Genomic DNA, 19,566 nt, shown 5'->3' with positions numbered 1-19,566 from the left:
CCCTGTTCACCAAAATGTGCAGTTGGAGGCTTAAAAAATACATGTATATAGATATAGATATATAGATGTAAATATATGTATGTGAGTGTGTGTGTGTGTGTGTGTGTGTGTGTATATATATAATTTGGCTGTCAGTTTAAAAGGAAATAAAGCTAAATAAAAAGTAAGGTTTTCATGTATTAGAAAACCTAAACACTTTCTACTTTTATGTACCATTTAGTCTGTGGTCATTCCCACGTTGTGCCTTTGTGGCACTATTTGAAATTCATAGTCTCTGTTCTCATTTTTCAGCTCTTTTATATGTTGAACATTCTTACTGAGGGCTATCATAAGCTATCATTATTCTTTTTGTGTTTAAGTATTCACTCCTTTAGTCTCAACTGTTCAACTGTTCAAATATCATTCATATTGTCCATGATCCATCTAAGGCTAATAGTAAAATGATAGAGTGTGCTAGTGAATATCATAGCATACCATCCTTCAGAGGGTTATTGAAAGCTACATGAGACAGAATACAGAATACATTTAGATAGATAGATAGATAGATTTTTATGTGTATATATATCTTTAATTCATTATATTTTAAGTGATCACTTATCCATTATATTTATATACGTTGCTGTTCTACATTACAATATTCTAAAGAAAATTCCATTCTTCATGAGTTACTTGGCTAGTGCACACTTTTCTATCTGGTGGCATTAGCTTGCTGTACCTTTTGTGCATGTTGTCAACCTATGCTAATTGAAATGTTTATAAAATGCTGATTCTGAAATATTGCATCTTAACAGTTCAGTAGTTTTTTAATGGGCCCTCTGTTTTATTAATGAAATGATTTATAGAAATATTTAATCTCACTGATTTACCACTAGCATTAATGAGTCTAGTTATTAAGCACTCTATTTCCAAAGGCTATGAAAACAGGCCTGGCAAGTGTGTAGCATTTTGTGATGAGTTATTTGTGCTGAGAGAGGATCAATGCTATGGGAAGCTTATTTCTTAAGTGAAACAGCATTATTTATGATCATGTAACTTGATGACTCTTTCTGTAATTTTCATACCATTGCTTTCTTATTTACAAGAAATTTAATGCCAATTATGAAAACCATCCTGCAGGTTTTTAAGAGACATTTAGGTGATATATAAATATATCTTTTGTATTAGTTAAACTGAGCTCTGACAGTAAGCCATTTAAAAATACTTAAACAGATCCTTGCGGAATACAGATTTATTCTTTAGAGAAACCACAGTTGTTTCTTTTGTCTATGGTAAATATTTAAGGTGGCTATTACTATTTCCATAGAGTCTTTTTCAAATAAACAACCCACAAAACCTGTTTTTATGCACTTAAGTAATTTTTTCTTATTTGCATATTTAAATATTTCATATATTATGGGTAGCACTTAGATACCTTAAGTATATTTATGGGGCATCTCTTCAATATATGATGTCTTTTAGTTCCATAAAATAGTTGGATCTTTGAAAGGTATTTTTTACCCCTTTGCCAGTCTTAAACAAGACTAGTTTAATTACCTAACTTGTATATTAAAGAAAATGATTTCTCAGGTTTCACCTTGAGGCTTTGATGCTTTTAGAAATGTTAGTGCCTTTTTGAGATTTTAGTGGCTATTTTGGATTACAAACCTGTTGAAATAAATGAAATTTGGGAGAGGGGGAGTAAGGATATGTCTTTAGCTATAAGATGTCAAAAATGAGATCCTAAACTATTCAATAGCTCAAAATGGCATGATATGGCTTTGCTACTATTATTCTCTCCTTCCATCTTGTAATGTTGAGGTATGATATGTCCTAATAAGGAGCTGGCATGACCCATTGACATAAAATACCAGCATTATGTGGTTTAGCTCACTGAAATGGTATATTTCCTCTTTCTCTTGTTCTGTTTCCTTCTTGGAGCAGAATTTGTCTTTGTATTATTTGTCAGCATGTGGATATGATTTATGTTGGGAGAGTTTGATGATTAACCAGAAACTTGGGGATTTTCATAAAATCCCCCTTATTTCAGCTAAGCAATATGTCCTTAACTTTTTCCTACAAGTAAATGAGTGGTAGCCCATGATTTTATGGCAAAATTTAATTTCAAATTTTTGTTCATATTTAGAAAGGAATTTTAAAAAAATGATGTGATTCTCTGGCCACAGTTCAAAGAAATAAGATACAATTCAGGTAATTTCAGGAGAAGACAATGTACATCTTCAAATTTGATTTCACTTTTTAGTTATTCTAAGCTACTCAAATTAATGGAGCAATATAAGTTTAAAAAATTGATTTTTTGGCTAACATTGTAAAGTAGTTCATCAAAACAAAGGTGATTGCATATATAGTTTAGTATTATCTGAAGCAATCATAAGGTTAAAGACTTTTAAATTCCTGATAAGTTATTTTGCACCGGGATCCCAAAATACCCAAAATTCTTAGGCGACTTTCATGATAAAAGAATGAACATACTTCCTTTTCTTAAGACATTTTTGGTTTTTTTTAGGAGGCTTTATAAGAAAATACAAATCCTGAATTTAAATTAGCTTAAGGCCTTTGGGAATCCATAATAAGGGAAGAATCTCTAAATTAGTGGAAGGATTGACACAACTTAGACTCAGAATAATATAAGGTCAGAATTTTTAGACAAGCCCCAAATTATATAAAGTAAGACATTTATTGGTATAATTTTTTCAGTGAAATTTTTGACTTTTACTTCTCTTTTTTCTCCTTACATGGAATGTAGTCAAGAGGAGAGCCTACATGTTGCTGCATACAAAATAAAGTAAAACTAAATAAAGAATTAAATGAAAATAGAATAAGTGTTAGTAATTCAAGATCATATTGCTTGTTTTTTTTTTTAATTTAAAGAAAGAAAATAAGTATAGGTTCATGATTTCTTATCCATAACTTTAAATTGCATAGACCTCTAAAAGAAAGCTCTTTCATAATTTATTTTATTATAAATCCAGACCTGAACCGACACAAGCTATTTAGAATCTTTGTTTATCACACTTAATGTGAATGTTCATAAGTTTTGCTGATGAAACATTAAAGTATTATGTAAATAGTTATATATACTTTATTACATTTCTGAAGGTACAGTGAATCCCAATTCTGACACATTTGCCAGGAATTTCATTTAGGATAACTTGAATGTAATTCAAGTCTAATGCTTATGTTCAGAAAAATCTCACCCTTAGTATTGCTTTGTTCTTAACATTATTTTTTATTTTCTAAGGGGGTCATGACTGTGAATCTAGACACCATGGCATGGATTAAAAGCTGGAGAAGACTGATTAGTCAGCTTTTGCCTCTTAAGGTACCTGTTTTCTTTTCTTCTTTAAAAAAGAAATAAAATGTAGTGTTTCAGAGCATGGGCTTTAGATCCCATTAACTTGGGTCTGGATACCTATGCTTTACTAGTTTTGTGACTGCGGGCAAGTCGTTTTGACTTTCTAATCTCTAAATCTCTGCTATCTTTTCTGTGAAATAGGAATGAAAAAATTGTATGCCTCTTAGGGTTGATACAAAAGCAATGAAATATTTCATGGAGAGAATTTAGGCCAGTGGCTGGTTCATATATGCATTTAATAAATAGCTATCATCATAATAAAAAAAATCTGGCCTAAAATCAAAACATGGAGGGGCACTAAGAGAAAGATTATTATTATTTTTTTTATTTTTTGGGGGGGGAATCTACTTTTTTTTTTTTAAACATCTTTATTGGAGTATAATTGCTTTACAATGGTGTGCTAGTTTCTGCTTTATAACAAAGTGAATCAGCTATACATATACATATACCCCCATATCTCCTCCCTCTTGCATCTCCCTCCCACCTACCCTATCCCACCCCTCTAGGTGGTCGCAAAGCACTGAGCTGATCTCCCTGTGCTATGCGGCTGCTTCCCACTAGCTATCTATTTTACATTTGGTAGTGTATATATGTACTAAGAGATTATTTTAATACATTCAGGATGAATAGGATTATAATGCTGGGTAACCTCTAAAACTAATTTTCTAAAATAGATATTTATATGATTACATTCCAAAACAAAAATATGACCTCTCTTCCACCTTTTAACCTGTGGTAATTATGCTTAAATCTTTAAATATGTCTTAAATTAGCTCATTTGGGGAGGCACAAAGAGGTGATACAATGAAGACATATACTATTGAGTAAAATTGCAGGTTGCAGAGGATTCAAAACATTCTCTGTAATGGTTTCCAGTCCATAAACTCCAAAGGTTGTTAATTCCCCCACATTCTTGTGTTTAAATTATAGTGAAAGTGGCTAATGCTTGTCACAGCTTGTCATGACTCTCAGTGAGAAAAATCAAGTGAAAATTAAAAGAAACAAATCACTAGCTGAGTAATATATTCATAATATTTTGAACCTAGAAAGATCATGTAGAATTAGATAATGTAATGTAACCATCACTTTGCTTTATGTACGGGGGAACAAGGACCAAAGAGGCTAATTTGTTTGCCTAGTATGACACAGGTAATAAGTAGCAGAAATAAGCCTAGAATTCGTTGTCTAGTTTTCCATTCTTTCCATAGTAAAACTCAAAGTGTATTACTTCAAGAAAGTATATATAGATTCTTCTGTATTAGCAGGAAGATGGTGTGACATTACAAGAATAAAATAAATGTTATTATCTGATATTTTGGGCAATTTTTTATTGTAGTTTTTGTAATGGCATATATCTGTGTTTAAATATACTTCATCATGCTAGAACCCACTAGCAATACTTCACATGAAAGCACTTTACATTTGGTCTCCTTGCTTTATTTCTCAGCCTGCTTTTATCAATCAAAAGGCAAAAATAATTTATGATAGAAAATACATTACATTAACATCAAAACATAGATTCTTGTAAAAAATGAAATGGGAAATATGAAAGGTGTAAATTTTTAAAAATACAGGACTAATCAAAATTGCTAGGCTAAGACACATAGTATTAGGAGTTATAAAAAATATCAAATCTATATTTATTTTTGGATAGGAAGGTATATTTTGTAATTATTTTATAATCTTATTTATTTGTAGTAACTTCCTATATAAATATTACCTCTAAAATAGATTTTTATCTCCTTTTCTTATTAGTTTAATGAATTCCAAGGAAGATTTGATGTATACACACACACACACAATTTCAAAGATAATTTTAGACTTGAAGTTATTTTTCTACAATGTTAATGTTAGGTTGTTAAATATGCTCATATTGTCTTGTTAGTGGTTCAGAAGGCTCCAGAAGAAACTGAAAGTCAAAATGCAATCGTATTATATTTATTCCACTTTCTAGCTCTAGGAATTTGAGACACTTAAATAATACCCCTAAACCAGTTTTCTTATCTCTAAAATGGGAATCATACAGCACTTATCTCTTAGGATTGTTGTGGGGATCAAACGTGACAGGACATCAAAAAGTAAGTGCTCAATACACACTAAGTATTATTATTATCATTATCAACTTCAGTGTGTAAATTCTCTGAGTTATGTCAATTAGACTTTAAGAATGAATTGAATTTTTGTTGGTGAGATTGCAAATTCAACATCTCTGGTGAGTAAGTAGAAAAAATATATCATATACCTTAAAATGGTTTTATACCATGTAACTTCTAGAAATTTACTAAGTGTAAGTTTGTTTATATTAGGTTATATGAATGCACTCAAAAGGATTTTGTAAAATGCTATTCTGAAAGTGTTTTTTATAGAAGTTAAATCACATGTGGAATGTGCTATTTTGAAGCTACTAAGAATTTCTTAAAGTATTTGATGAAAGAACAAACTATTCATATTCACTGAATCATAATTCTAATTATAGGAATTTACTCCAAATATTTAAGCAAACAATGTCATCAATACTTAATTATAAAAATGCTCATTGGAGCATTTTTGTAACTATTAAAAAGAGGGAATATAAAAATGTCCAAAAACAGGGAATTGTTCATCCTAGTCATACCATATAGTACTGTGGAGTCAATGAGAAATTTTTGATTAAGAATATTTAAAGAGGGGATTGGAACCAAGATGGCGGAGTAGAAGGACGTGCTCTCACTCCCTCTTGCAAGAACACCAGAATCACAACTAGCTGCTGGACAATCATCGACAGGATGACACTGGATCTCGCCAAGAAAGATACCCCACATCCAAAGACAAAGGAGAAGCCACAATGAGACGGTAGGAGGGGCGCAATAACAGTAAAATCAAATCCCATAACTGCTGGTTGGGTGACTCACAGACTGGAGAACACTTATACCACAGAAGTCCACCCACTGGAGTGAGGATTCTCAGCGCCACATCAGGCTTCCCAACCTGGGCCTCCGGCAATGGGAGGAGGAATTCCTAGAGAATCAGACTTTGAAGGCTAGTGGGATTTGATTGCAGGACTTCAACAGGACTGGGGGAAACAGAGACTCCACTCTTGGAGGGCACACACAAAGTAGTGTGCACATCGGGACCCAGGGGAAGGAGCAGTGACCCCAGGGGAGACTGAACCAGACCTACCTGCTAGTGTTGGAGGGTCTCCTGCAGAGGCGGGGAATAGCTGTGGCTCACCGTGGGGACAAGGACACTGGCAGCAGAAGTTCTGGGAAGTACTCCTTGGCGTGAGCCCTCCCAGACTCCGCCATTAGCCCCACCAAAGAGCCCAGGTAGGCTCCAGTGTTGGGTTGCCTCAGGCCAAACAACCAACAGGGAGGGAACCCAGCCCCACCCATCAGTAGTCAAGCAGATTAAAGTTTTACTGAGCTCCGCCCACCAGAGCAACAGTCAGCTCTACCCACCACCAGTCCCTCCCATCAGGAAACTTACATAAGCCTCTTAGATAGCCTGATCCACCAGAGGGAAGACAGCAGAAGCAAGAAGAACTACAGTCCTGCAGCCTGTGGAACAAAAACCCCATTCACAGAAAGATAGACAAGATGAAAAGGCAGAGGGCTATGTACCAGATGAAGGAACAAGGTAAAACCCCAGAAAAACAACTAAATGAAGTGGAGATAGGCAAACTTCCAGAAAAAGAATTCAGAATAATGATAGAGAAGATGATTCTGGACCTCGGAAAAAGATTGGAGGCGTAGATCGAGAAGATGCAAGAAGTGTTTAACAAAGACCTAGAAGAATTAAAGAACAAACAGAGATGAACAATACAATAACTGAAATGAAAACTACACTAGAAGGAATCAATAGCAGAATAACTGAGGCAGAAGAATGGATAAGTGACGTGGAAGGCAGAATGGTGGAATTCACTGCTGTGGAACGGAATAAAGAAAAAAGAATGGAGACAACTGAAGACAGCCTAAGAGACCTTGGGGAAAACATTAAACACAACAACATTCTCCCAGAAGGAGAAGAGAGAGAGAAAGGACCAGAGAAAATATTTGAAGAGATTATAGTCTAAAACTTCCCTAACATGGGAAAGGAAATAGCCACCCAAGTCCAGGAAGCGCGGAGAGTCCCATACAGGATAAACCCAAGGAGAAACATGCCGAGACACATAGTAATCAAATTGGCAAAAATTAAACACAAAGATAAATTATTAAAAGCAGCAAGGGAAAAATGACAAATAACCTACAAGGGAACTCCCATAAGGTTAACAGCTGATTTCTCAGCAGAAACTCTACAAGCCAGAAGGGAGTGGCATGATATACTTAAAGTGATGAACGGGAAGAACCTACAACCAAGATTACCCTAACCAGCAAGGATTTCATTCAGATTCTATGGAGAAATCAAAAGCTTTACAGACAAGCAAAAGCTAAGAGAATTCAGCACCACCAAGCCAACTCTACAACAAATGCTAAAGGAACTTCTCTAAGTGGGAAACACAGAGAAGAAAAGGACCTACAGCAACAAACCCAAAACAATTAAGAAAATGGCAATAGGAACACACATATCGATAATTACCCTAAAAGAAAATGGATTAAATGCTCCAACCAAAAGACACAGGCTTGCTGAATGGATACAAAAACAAGACCCATATATATGCTGTCTACAAGAGACCCACTTCAGACCTAGGGACACATTCAGACTGAAAGTGAGGGGATGGAAAAAGATATTCCATGCAAATGGAAATCAAAAGAAAGCTGGAGTAGCAATACTCATATCAGATAAAATAGACTTTAAAATAAAGAATGTTACAAGAGACAAGGAAGGACACTACATAATGATCAGGGGATCAATCCAAGAAGAAGATATAACAATTATAAATATATATGCACCCAACATAGGAGCACCTCAATACATAAGGCAACTGCTAACATCTATAAAAGAGGAAATCGACAGTAACACAATAGTAGTGGGGGACTTTAACACCTCACTTACACCAATGGACAGATAATCCAAAATGAAAATAAATAAGGAAACAGAAGCTTTAAATGACACAATAGACCAGATAGGTTTAATTGATATTTATAGGACATTCCATCCAAAAACAGCAGATTACACTTTCTTTTTAAGTGTGCACGGATCACATCTTGGGTCACAAATCAAGCCTCAGTAAATTTAAGAAAATTAAAATCATATCAAGCATCTTTTCTGACCACAACGCTATGAGATTAGAAATGAATTACAGGGAAAAATACATAAAAAATACAAACACATGGAGGCTAAACAATACGTTACTAAATAACCAAGATATCACTGAAGCAATCAAAGAGGAAATCAAAAAATACCTAGAGACAAATGACAATGAAAACATGATGATCCAAAACCTATGGGATGCAGCAAAAGCAGTTCTAAGAGGGAAGTTTATAGCTATACAAGCCTACCTCAAGAAACAAGAAAAATCTCAAATAAACAGTCTAACCTTACACCTAAAGGAACTAGAGAAAGAAGAACAAACAAAAGCCAAAATTAGCAGAAGGAAAGAAATCATAATGATCAGAGCAGAAATAAATGAAATAGAAACAAAGAAAACAATAGCAAAGATCAATACAACTAAAAGCTGGTTCTTTGAGAAGATAAACAAAATTGATAAACCATTAGCCAGACTCATCAAGGAAAAGAGGGAGAGAACTCAAATCAATAAAATTAGAAATGAAAAAGGAGAAGTTACAACAAACACCACAGAAATACAAAGCATCCTAAGGAACTTCTACAAGCAACTCTATGCCAATAAAATGGACAACCTGGAAGAAATGGACAAATTCTTAGAAAGGTATAACCTTCCAAGACTGAACCAGGAAGAAATAGAAAATATGAATAGACCAATCACAAGCAATGAAATTGAAACTGTGATTAAACATCTTCCAAGAAACAAAAGTCCAGGACCAGATGGCTTCACAGGTGAATTCTATCAAACATTGAGAGAAGAGCTAACACCCATCCTTCTCAAACTCTTCCAAAAACTTGCAGAGGAAGGAACACTCCCAAACTCATTCTATGAGGCCACCATTACCCTGATACCAAAACCAGACAAAGATACTAAAAAAAAAAGAAAATTACAGACCAATATCACTGCTGAATATACATGCAAAAATCCTCAACAAAATACTAGCAAACAGAATCCAACAACACGGTAAAAGGATCATACATCATGACCAAGTGGGATTTATCTCTGGGATGCAAGGATTCTTCAGTATATGCAAATCAATCAATGTGATACACCATATTAACAAATTGAAGAATAAAAACCATATGATCTTCTCAATAGATGCAGAAAAAGCTTTTGACAAAAATCAACACCCATTTATGATAAAAACTCTCCAGAAAGTGGGCATAGAAGGAACCTACCTCAACATAATAAAGGCCATATACGACAAACCCACAGTAAACATCATTCTCAATGGTGAAAAACTGAAAGCAATTCCTCTAAGTTCAGGAAAAAGACAACGATGTCCACTCTCTTCACTATTATTCAGCATAGTTTTGGAAGTCCTAGCCACGGCAATCAGGGAAGAAAAAGGAATCCAAATCAGAAAAGAAAAAGTAAAACCGTCACTGTTTGCAGATGACATGATACTATACATAGAGAATCCTAAAGATGCCACCAGAAAACTACTAGAGCTAATCAATGAATTTGGTCAAGTTGCAGGATACAAAATTAATGCACAGAAATCTCTTGCATTCCTGTACACTCATGATGAAAAATCTGAAAGAGAAATTAAGGAAACACTCCCATTTACCATTGAGACAAAAAGAATAAAATACTTAGGAATAAACTTACCTAGGGAGACAAAAGACCTGTATGCAGAAAACTGTAAGACACTGATGAAAGGAATTGAAGATGATACCAACAGATGGCGAGATATACCATGTTCTTGGATTGGAAGAATCAACATTGTGAAAATGACTGTACTACCCAAAGCAATCTACAGATTCAATGCAATCCCTATCAAATTACCAATGGCATTTTTTACGGAACTAGAACAAAAAATCTTAAAATGTGTATGGAGACACAAAAGACCCCGAATAGCCAAAGCAGTCTTGAGGGAAAAAAGCAGAGCTGGAGGAATCAGACTCCCTGACTTCAGACTATACTATAAAGCTACAGTAATCAAGACAATGTGGTTCTGGCAGAAAAACAGAAACATAGATCAATGGAACAAGTTAGAAAGCCCAGAGATAGACCCACACACCTATCGTCAACTAATCTATGACAAAGGAGGCAAGGATATACAATGGAGAAAAGACAGTCTCCTCAATAAGTGGTGCTGGGAAAACTGGACAGCAACATGTAAAAGAATGAAATTAGAACACTCCCTAACACCATACACAAAAATGAACTCAGAATGGATTCGAGACCTAAATGTAAGACCGGACACTATAAAACTCTTAGAGGAAAACATAGGAAGAAGACTCTTTGACATAAATCACAGCAAGATCTTTTTTGATCCACCTCCTAGAGTAATGGAAATAAAAAGAAAAATAAACAAATGGGACCTAATGAAACTTCAAAGCTTTGGCACAGCAAAGGAAACCATAAACAAGACGAAAAGACAACCCTCAGAATGGGAGAAAATATTTGCAAACGAATCAACGGACAAAGGATTAATCTCCAAAATATATAAACAGCTCATGCAGCTCAATATTAAAAAAACAAACAAGCCAATCCAAAAATGGGCAGAAGACCTAAATAGACATTTCTCCAAAGAAGAAATACAGATGGCCAAGAAGCACATGAAAAGCTGCTCAACATCACTAATTATTAGAGAAATGCAAATCAAAACTACAATGAGGTATCACCTCACACCAGTTAGAATGGGCATCATCAGAAAACCTACAAACAACAAATGCTGGAGAGGGTGCAGAGAAAAGGGAACCCTCTTGCACTGTTGGTGGGAATGTAAATTGATACAGCCACTATGGAGAACAGTATGGAGGTTCCTCAAAAAACTAAAAATAGAATTACCATATGATCCAGCAATCCCACTACTGGGCATATACCCAGAGAAAACCATAATTCAAAAAGCCACATGCACCCCAATGTTCATTGCAGCACTATTTACAATAGCCAGGTCATGGAAGCAACCTAAATGCCCATCGACAGAGGAATGGATAAAGAAGATGTGGTACATATATACAATGGAATATTACTCAGCCATAAAAAGGAACGAAATTGGGTCATTTGTTGAGACGTGGATGGATCTAGAGACTGTCATACAGAATGAAGTAAGTCAGAAAGAGAAAAACAAATATCGTATATTAACGCATATATGTGGAACCTAGAAAAATGGTACAGATGAACTGGTTTGCAGGGCAGAAATTGAGACACAGATGTAGAGCACAAACATATGGACACCAAGCGGGGAAAGCGGCAGGGGGGTGGGAGTGGTGGTTTGATGAATTGGGCAACTGGGATTGACATATACATGTATACACTGATGTGCATAAAGTTGATGACTAATAAAAACCTGCTGTATAAAAAAGTTAAAAAAATTTTTTTAAATATAAGTAAGTACTAGGGATGTAATATACAACACCAGTAATATAATTAACACTGTTGTATGTTATATATGAAAGGTGTTAAGACAGTAAATCCTAAGAGTTCTCATTACAAGGAAACATTTTTTCTTTTTCTTTTTTTTTTTTTTTTTTTACTTTAGATGATGGGATGTTCACTAAACTTACTTTGGCAATAATTCCATGATGTATGTAAGTGAAATAATTATTCTGTGTACCTTAAACTTAAAACTTGTATGTGAATTATATCTCAATAAAACTAGATGGAGAAAAATTAATTGATAACAAAAATAAATAAATAAACATTGTTTTCAATGAGTAAAAAAAAAAGAATATTTAAAGACATAGAGAAATTTTCACATATTGGTTTTTCTTTTTTAATTATTTTTTTCTTTTTTTAATTCTTATATGCATTTTTTTTAAGATTTTTTAATTGATTGATTGATTGATTACTATGTTGGGTCTTCGTTTCTGTGCTAGGGCTTTCTCTAGTTGCGGCAAGCGGGGGCCACTCTTCATCGCGGTGCGCGGGCCTCTCGCTATCGTGACCTCTCTTGTTGCGGAGCACAGGCTCCAGACGCGCAGGCTCAGTAGTTGTGGCTCACGGGCCCAGCTGCTCCACGGCATGTGGGATCCTCCCAGACCAGGGCTCAAACCCGTGTCCCCTGCATTAGCAGGCAGATTCTCAACCACTGCGCCACCAGGGAAGCCCTCACATATTGTTAATTGGAGGAAAAGCAAAGTCTAAAATTATCACAGTTCTAGTCATAAATATATATGTACATTAAAATGTGTTTACAAATTATATATTGTTTCTGGTTTCTGAGAATGTTGAGAACCGATGTTAGTTTTAAATCCTGACTACCTTCCTCATAATCATCGTTAGAGAAAATATAGAAATAGAACACGTTGATTTGAAGTACTAAACTAAACCAAACCAATCTGTGAGAAACCTCTGCAGATCGAAATGTTGCCTTGAACTGGTGTGTTTGTGTATGCGCGTGTGTGTGCATGTGTGTGTGTCCAGAAGGGGACAGTGTCTGAAGCCTGAGGTGGAGTTTGGCCAGAGCATCTGATTGCAGGAGTGATTTTAAGGTCTGATTTTTCCTGATGATAATGATCACCTGCTTCTCACAAGGTCATTAGCACAAGGTAGGCACCTGCTGCAGTAAAACCTAACTGACTGACCTATTGCCCTGGGCAGTCTCTTCTTCATCTCAGCCCCTCCCAAACCTTAAGGTTGGTAGATTACAACCTCGACAGGCTGCCTTCTCCAATGGAGCTATTTTTTGAATATTTAAAGACCTTGAAACTCTGGTGTGTTTGCCTGGTGGAGTTGTCCCAGGAGAAAAAGAGCAACAGTGATTTTTTTTTGTCTCCTTGGGATTCTCCACCCTAGAACACATCACCACACCTCTCCTAACATTCTTTGACATTCCTTTATTACACATGACCAGATAGAATAGGTGACATCCCCAGTAGAAAATGAGTACTAATTAAAGACTAAAATAAAGTACATAAAGTGAGAGGTGAAGAAAGGAGCACACATACCATATTTAAATAGTGCTTTTCCATGCTTTCTGTATTATGGGTGATTTTTGTTTTCATCGTACTTTTTTTTCAGTTTTTTTCTACATTTTTCAGCCAAAAGAACAACATGACTGTCTAGCTTATACTACCAGAATAAGAAAGATAAATATTATCTTAAACAAGGTTTAATTTACTCATCTAGAGGATTCGGAGAATTCTACATTTTTAAGTTTTTATCGGTACCTCGTAATCCCCTTTAAAAGTACTTGTTTTTCTTTCCATCTTTGAATGTCATTTTTAAAAGCAAAAAAAAATATGTCATGTCGTATTTGGCAGTCCCCAAGACCACCTTCAGTTTCAGTGATTTAGGAGAAGGACTCACCAAACTCAGAAAAGCCGTTAAACTCATGGATATGGTTTATTTCAGTGCAGGGGTCAGATTGAGATCAGCAAAGGTAAAAGGCACATAAGGCAGAGTCCAGGAGAGAAAAGGTGAGGCTTCCTGTCACCATCTTTCTGTGGAGTTTGCGGTCAGCGCTTAATCCTTCAGTAACAGGGTGTGTCAACACGCCTAAAGTATTGGCAACAAGGGAAGCCAATACTGTCAACCTGTCAGCTGAAAACCTTGGTGTCCAAGTTCTTTACTGGGCATTGTTCAGTAGACACAACTGACCACCCACCTGGCTGACTTTTGTTAATTCCCAGCCCCACCAGACTTCAAATTGATATCTTGTAGCCCATGGTTCCCATGATAAATCACATTGTTAGTATAGAATATCCTGGCATGGCCCAAGGCCTCAGATAAACAAAGACACTGTTATTACATAGGACATTCCAAGCTCTAAAGGTTATCTCCCAGGAACAGGGCAAGGGCCAAACCTTTCTTTTGAGCAGGTTTTGGACAACCCAGGCTTACTGAATTAGTCCTTTCTTACACATATGTAAATCTTGCTTTGCTTGAGATGTGTTGCCAGAAAGGGATGGATGAAGAACAAGGAAATCACACCCAAAGTTAGTGGAATTGTTTGTACCAATAAGCAAAATCCAAAAGGTTTAACTTTCAATAGTACATGAGAGACAATGTGAAGGAAAAAGGGGACAGATCCTGGATATACAGTGTCTAGGTTTATATAGGCGCTCTACTATTCTCCTAGCTGTATGACATTTTATAAATACTGTATCATAACTAGTTGCCTCAGTTTCATTATGTGATAAATAAGGATATTATTATAACTAATTTGCAGGCTTATTACAAGAAGCAATTGAATTAATACACATATAAAACTTCAACTTGTGTTTGGCAAGTAGCAATAATGTGATAAACATCAGCTTGTTTTGTTATTAACCAAATGATGGTACATACTTATGTCATTTGAAAGAGCCCTGTACCTACTCCCATTGATTATTTTATTTGTCTTCTTAATCAGTTGACAAAGAAGTGATGGGGTGAATATATGGATTTCTGTACTTCTGAGAAATTTTCATCCTCTAAGAAAATTCAACACTTCTCATTTAGAGAAATAACCACCCTCCTAGCCCAAGTGGAAAGAAGTGATACATATTTCTCAATTATTGGCATCCATTTAAGTTCTGATTTTCTGTCTTATGTCAGATAGAAATAATTTTATTATCAAATATTGATAAAATGAGTTTATCATGTGTATAGAGCAAATCCATTGAATAAAAGAACTACTGGGTAAGCTCTTCAACAGGTTGCTATCTGGATGGATCAGCTGCAGCTCTCTTTGGGTTTGTTATTTTTCTGTTCAAGATTTACAGTCACAAGGGAGAGAGACTCTGGTTAACACTGGTCATATGCCCGCTCTTTAGCCAGGAGAGGGCAAGAAAACTTGAAGGACAGCCCTACCAATTCCCCATCTATCATGGGAGGGTAAACTCTGAAAAAAAATTGAGACACAATTAGCACACTAGGAAATGGGATGCTATGCTTATATATAGTTTCCTTCATAATAGTAAATGATATTATCCAAAAGCAAACTCCATTAACAGAATAATGTGATGGGCAGATATCAAGTACCCAACTGCCTAGTTTAAACCATGGTTAGATTTTAGAGTACTACAGCAGATGATTTCAAGCTCTTTTCGTAAGAATGTGATACCTAGAGTTGAGCCCTCATCTCAATTTTAAGTATGTTAAACTTGAGAAATTTTTATGCATGCATAACTCTGCTAATTACTTTTATATTATAAATCATGCACAGAAATATAAACAGATAGGAAAAAATAGAAATTCTAATATTTTCTACCTATCCCATCTTGGGTTTATCTCCTGTGTTGAAGACTGGTATAAAGGAGTGAATGTACAATAATACATGAGGTATCCGATGTAAATGCTATTTCTTCATTTCATCAAAATTGGATACCATCAAGCAGTCACAGTCTGACATGTGTCTGAAGAACAAGTACGTATCATTGTAGTTTGATGGCAGATGCATGTGCAATGGCGAGGAGCAGCCATCAAGCTACTGTATATTTGTTATACAAAGGGGATGCTACTAAAGCATTTGTCCTTAGACCTGGGATCTGCTCCTCAGTAACTTTGTTATGATTCCCCCTAGTGATTCTCCTAAACATTACTTAAGGGTTTATGAGTGCTTTCTTTCCCAGAATGCAGAATCGTTTGATGTAGCTTCCACTCCTCTAAATAACCTTCTTCTTTTGTGTCGTTAACAGGTCTGTAAGTCACCACTATTAACAGAAATAATGTGCTCTTTCCTTTAGCCAGGGGAATGGATAGTACCTGTGCATCAGGTGCAGTTGCTCCAGGTTAGCAGTTAGCATGAGGGTTGTCCTTTTGAAAAGAATATACAAATTTTGCACAGCTGCAGGCTCCTGAGGTACTCAGTAGTCTGACCTCTAAATAAGTTTTCTTACATAAAATGTGAAATGCTGTCCTTGCTATTGGAGATTAGTGACCAGTTAAGTGGTTAATCTTAGATTTTGAGGTCTTTGAACTGTTGGCAATAGCTGTTTAGCTGTGTTGTGGTAATTCACAATACAGTCAAAATAATTTTTGGTAGATCACTTTTTGGTCCAGAGATATATGATTTTATACATTTCATAGCCCATGAATAAACATGCAGGAGTTACTGTTAATAAACCAAACAAAGACCATCGACTCCAAACATTTAATCCCTTGTTATTTTTTAAGATGTCAATAGTATATTAAAGTCTTTTAAATTACATAAAGAATATACTGGAAGATCAAAAAGCATATGTCCTTATTACAGTAATACAGAGTAAACACATATATGTTTTTTAGCATCCAGTACAAATAATAGATAGTTTTGCCGATATATTAGGCAAAAAGCTAGTATTTTTGACTATCTTGAGCCTACAAAAACAGTACTATCACATGGTTCAATCAAATATATTAGCAAAGTTTTGTTAGTAAAGGCTTTCTGCCAGGACTTCTAAATGGACATGTTACTTCATATCAGTTATTATGAAATTATTTGATAAAGTGGACTTCATTTCAAAGTTCTTAATTTATGTTGACCGAATTTTTGAAAGCAAAAAATATTAAAATACGTTTTGTGCTTAAAATAACTGTTTAATATGTACTAAAATAATACAAACCTACTACTTCTTCAAGAGTTATGAAGGATAAAACTACAATTCAGATTCTACCTAAAGTACCATAAATTCTAAATCAGTGCAGTTAAGTATAATGGGGACATATTCTTATCTGATGTAATAAAAAGATAGCCAGCCTTTTTTTTTTAGACAATGTGTTAAATGAGCATTAAGGCCATACATAATTCATCTTCTTTACTTAAAAAAAAAACTGTAAAATAAATACATTTGTCATAGAAAGCAAAAAACAAAACAAAACAAGCCTGCTACTCTGCCTCAGTAAGAATATGAAATAAGCTTTTGAGGTCACAATGTCACATCACTGACTATCCAGAATGACAATGGATAAGATCAAATAATTGATGTACATGTGGCTATTCTTGTATTTTTCTGTGTACATTTCATAGCTTCTACAACTCTTTCTTTATAATCCTCAGATAAGGGATCAAGTTATTATTAAAAACATTTTTGTGACTTTCCTGAGATGAACTAGGTGGCCTACAGATGCATGACAATTATAGCAGCATGAGCATGAGGGGACTTAGCAATGTTGAATGTATTCCAATGACAGTCTTTTAAAGATTTCCCTGAGAGTAGTTTCCTCAAAAAAAGAGAAAGAAATTGCAATAAGAAAAATGAATGAGTTTTATAGCTTTTATATATGACCTTAAATAGTAAATAGTAAAAATGTTTAAACCAAATTGAAAATGCAAAATAAGTTATGGGAATTTAAAGCTATTCTCCTAAAAGCCTTCCTTGAATTAATTGTTTGCCTGATTTTATCATATTATTTATCACAATGGTCAATAATCTCTAATTCATTTGTCTGTCTTACCTTACACAAGACAGGTTTCATCTGTAATTCAACATCGCATATTCCCAATGCCAAGCACAGTGCCTGAGCACTCAGTAAATATTCATAGAATGAATTGAATGAGTAAATATATTAATGTTATATTAAAACAAGGGTATATGTATGTAAATTTGAGAGTGTTAGTACCTTTTTTTTTCATTAGAATTGTTTCTTTTGGAAAATTATGCTCTGACTTTTTTGGTGTGTTTATCAATTTGTTTTTGTTTAAGAACATATGAAAGGTAGGTTTAAACTGGCAGCAATAAAAACCATTCTTTGTATTATAAATGGAAAGGAAGAGTTTTTGACCTTTGTGTGTGTGTGTGTGTGTGTGTGTGTGTGTGTGTGTGTGTGACAATGATGCTGTGACTCCTTATTCCTAACAGTTGTACTTGCAGTGCACTAGAAAAACAAAAACAAGCCAAAAAAAAAAAGCATAGAACCATTAAAAAATTAGACAATTTGGTAAATCATATAATCCTAATCACATAGGAAAGGCTTTCAGTAATACATTTAGAAATCTATTGGCCTTTTGTACACTCTGGCTTATACTTTAGATATAAATTTGCTTGCTGGAGTTTTAAATTATATTCACAAAAATGTCAGTGAATGAATGTATAATAATGTGAGGCCTTATACAACTATGTAACAATACCAGGATACAATAAAACTTATTCCTGACCATCTGCTTAAAATGATTTGAGAACATTATCTACAGATTGTTTAATTTTATAAGTATTTGTACTTATTTTAAATGAATCTCTACCTCTGTACCAAACCTTAGTATAAATATTACACAAAGTATGTGAACTCTAATATTAAATGAATTAATAATCATTTTGAGAATCAATGACAAAATGAATTTAAAAATCGAAAATCAAATAAAATGTCTTTAAATCTGCATTCTGTTTGAATTATCTAATTGTTATTATTATAGCGTATTAAATACTGTCATAGACTCAAGTGATTTGTTCCCCATTTCTATTTTTGAGCTTTCATAACTATCAGTAATATAATTTTCTTTTTAATTAGAAAAAGTTATATGAAAAAATTTTCCCCTTCATAGTGAGATGAGATACAAATTTGTCTTTTAATTATGTGAAATTTGGGTTAGTTTCTTTGCCTTAGTAGTTTCTTTGAAAGCAACTACATTCTTATAAGGCTCTGGACCCATTAAAGATAAAGTAATGTGAGTGAAGTATTTTCCAAAATATAATATATCAATAATTCTCCATTTAAAATACTAAAATTCAAGTGTAATTTATTTCTCAAACCTTGTTCCAACCATCTTTTTTCTTGTCTTTAAGTTAATTTTGATGATGCCTCTATAGACTTTGGTTCAACAATAACAATTTGAGCTGAATTCTATAACCCTCTTGGCAAAGAGGTTAATTTTTTGAATATTTGATCCCCCAAGCAGTAATTTCATAGATATAATTGCAGTGAACCACACCTATGCTATTATTATATTAAAGCTAATTTATGCCATTAGCCCAAGTAAAATAATTCTCTGAGTTAAAAAGCTTAAAGATTCCTACAAAACATAGAATATTGTTCATACGTGGCCATAGAGATCTACATTGCCATAGAATTTTAAAGCTTGGATAGATCTCAGATATTGTACAGTCTATAAATTTTATTTTTTAGTTGAAAACAAACTGTGGTTCAAGAATGAAAAGTGACC

At 34.5% G+C, this 19,566-nt stretch overlaps 1 protein-coding gene across 1 annotated transcript in view; it reads left to right on the top strand.

The window, feature by feature from the left end:
• The window catches only part of LOC309658989 (uncharacterized protein), a 703,210-nt gene that overhangs the window by 671,155 nt on the left and 12,489 nt on the right, over positions 1 to 19,566 (top strand). Inside the window, exon 8 of the mRNA XM_082458306.1 lies at positions 3,239 to 3,319. The gene's annotated coding sequence lies outside the window, so the exon portion shown is untranslated. The remainder of the gene's footprint in view (positions 1 to 3,238; positions 3,320 to 19,566) is intronic.

Source organism: Balaenoptera physalus, assembly GCF_965194825.1.
Source record: "Balaenoptera physalus genome assembly, chromosome: 3".
NCBI lineage: Eukaryota > Metazoa > Chordata > Mammalia > Artiodactyla > Balaenopteridae > Balaenoptera > Balaenoptera physalus.
The sequence above is the reverse complement of the archived record's forward strand: the minus strand, read 5'-3'. Positions and strand labels throughout refer to the sequence as shown.